This window comes from Lepisosteus oculatus, chromosome 15 (genome assembly GCF_040954835.1).
Source record: "Lepisosteus oculatus isolate fLepOcu1 chromosome 15, fLepOcu1.hap2, whole genome shotgun sequence".
Classification (NCBI taxonomy): Eukaryota; Metazoa; Chordata; class Actinopteri; order Semionotiformes; family Lepisosteidae; genus Lepisosteus; species Lepisosteus oculatus.
Genome location: NC_090710.1, coordinates 1,929,474 through 1,931,772, shown reverse-complemented (window position 1 = coordinate 1,931,772; position 2,299 = coordinate 1,929,474). Strand labels below are relative to the sequence as shown.

The window sequence follows — 2,299 nt, the reverse complement described above, 5'->3', positions numbered from 1 at the left end:
GGCTCACCATCCTGGGACTCTGGGTTCAGTTCCTGGGGTGCTGTCTGTGTGGAGTTTGTATGTTCTCTCCATATTTCATATGGGTTTCCTCTGACTGTATAAAGACATACTAGCTGGTTAATTGACTTCTGTCATAATCTGCAATTTTGTAAACAAAAGGGAAGATCAGCATATTGAAGCCACATGGTAATAACACATTCAGGTTTTAGCACTTCTGAAAAACTGCTGTGAAATACAGGGACTGAAGTTATAAAGCTAAGTGTTCACTTAGGATTTTAAATTAAGGGGGCGGAGGGTGATATAAAATCGTTGATAATCCATTTTTTAGACTTGAGACTTAGACTTAGTCAATATAAAATTCTCTCTCTTCTTGGTTGTGTTTTTTATGTATCTGAAAAATACAGTTAAGTAAGGGTTCATAGTTTTCACATCTATTTCTTCTTTAACAATAGAAAGTATTTCCTGAGAGTTCATGTTGAAGGGAAATTTCAAGAGTATAATTTATTTAATAAATATAATCTGATATGTTTCCGCATAGCATCATCTATGTTTATCAAAATAGAAAATATTACTCAAGGGGTTTGTTGAATTGTGGCAGGGTGACAGAGTGGTTACATGAATTTTGGCCAGTTACATGAATTTTGTCTGCAGCTTATGGACAGCTGTCAGCTACCCTCCAGCAGGGCTACCTCCCCACTGTGGACTACGCCACCTGCTCCAGCAGCTCCTGGTGGGGATCTACAGTAAAGTCCACCATGATCTGCGCCGGTGGTGATGGCTACAGAGCAGCCTGTTATGTAAGTATTCCCTCTACAAAACTATCACTTTGATCAACAGTCCAACAGTGCAAGATACTGTTGAAACAAACTTGAAAATGTGGATTTTAATGAGTTGCAGAAATGTAAGAAAACAAGCATTAAAGGCTCATACTAGACTATTTGCTTCTATTTCTAGTGAAATAATTTACCTCACTGCTGTGTTCAGTCTGAAAACAAGTATATTGTTCATGAAAGCAGTATTTCTCTGTTCTTCATATGACTGCATTGATCTACCCAGTGCAGTGTGTGCATAGAGGTTGCACTGCCTCATCTCTGTGGTTGGGCCCATAAATCTAATTTTGAATCCCACAATGATCTTTCAGGGCGATGGTGGAGGAGCCCTGAACTGCTACACAAATGGAAGATATGAGGTTCATGGAATTATGTCTTTTATGTCTTCACTGGGCTGCAATGTTTACCAGAAGCCCAGTGTCTTCACTCGCATCTCAGCTTACACTACTTGGATCAGCAATGTGAGTAAGCAAACTGGGTAGTTTTGTGTTTTACAGGACAATGTGTTCTGTTGATATTAGTTTTTTTTTTACATCACAATATTGAGATTTTGTTGTATTGACCAATCTGTACAATTAAAAGTTTAGATGAATTGGATCAAAACAGATCAAACTTTTGAAACATTTTAAATGTTAGATTTGAATAATTTATTATTTTAAATTCATAAATGTCTCAATTATTGCATTATTGTTAAAACACCCTTTGATATATTTCTTTTCTTCTAGACCATCGCATACAATTAAATGACTTTGGGCTGCTGTGTGTGGACCACGTGGATCATTCGGACTCTTTCTTAAGATATAAGGTGAACACTGCCACTGAGGAAAGGAAATCTCTAAAGCATGTAATTGGTAGATATGTGATATGCAAACAATAAAACATTATGAGCAAACCTGTTTTCATGATCTTCTTTACACCTCACTGCATCAAAAATCTTAATGATGAAGAAAATATATGTAGAAATATTTACAACAGGACAATAAAGGCTGACTGTTTAAGGCAGCTTTATCCACATTATTGCTGCGACATTGAATGATGTCAATACTAATAATTACTTTACTCAAATATATGTTTATAAGAAGAATCACTGCCCCCTTTCACATTCACATTCTCTGTCACTTTTTCTCAAAGTTAAGGGCACACCCATAAAAAACAAGTGTCATGAATTAATAACAAAGAGATGTCGATTGGTGTGGGTCATTTCTGCACTTCAACTTTCACCCCATTCTAACCTCTGACAGTCTTCTATTTGAGAGGTTTCTTCTGCAGGACAAGTAGAATGTTTTATATTTTAGTGTTTTATTTACTTAGACTGTAGTCATGAATACAATTAGAAAAAGTCTCTTTTAAAAAAAAAACACCTAATACACAGACATATTCAGTCAAAACAGAAATTAACTCAAATATCCACAACAGATTTAATATCACTGGCATTCATATTCAGAATTTATTTGTTATTGTAACTAGTT

General features: G+C 35.6%; 1 long non-coding RNA gene across 1 annotated transcript; it reads left to right on the top strand.

Moving 5' to 3' along the window:
- The first annotated feature begins 638 nt into the window (after positions 1-638).
- LOC138223153 (uncharacterized) lies at positions 639-1,722 on the top strand. The gene is made up of 3 exons (XR_011181674.1): positions 639-797; positions 1,142-1,291; positions 1,556-1,722. It is a non-coding gene; the product is annotated as an uncharacterized lncRNA (long non-coding RNA).
- Positions 1,723-2,299: the final 577 nt, after the last annotated feature.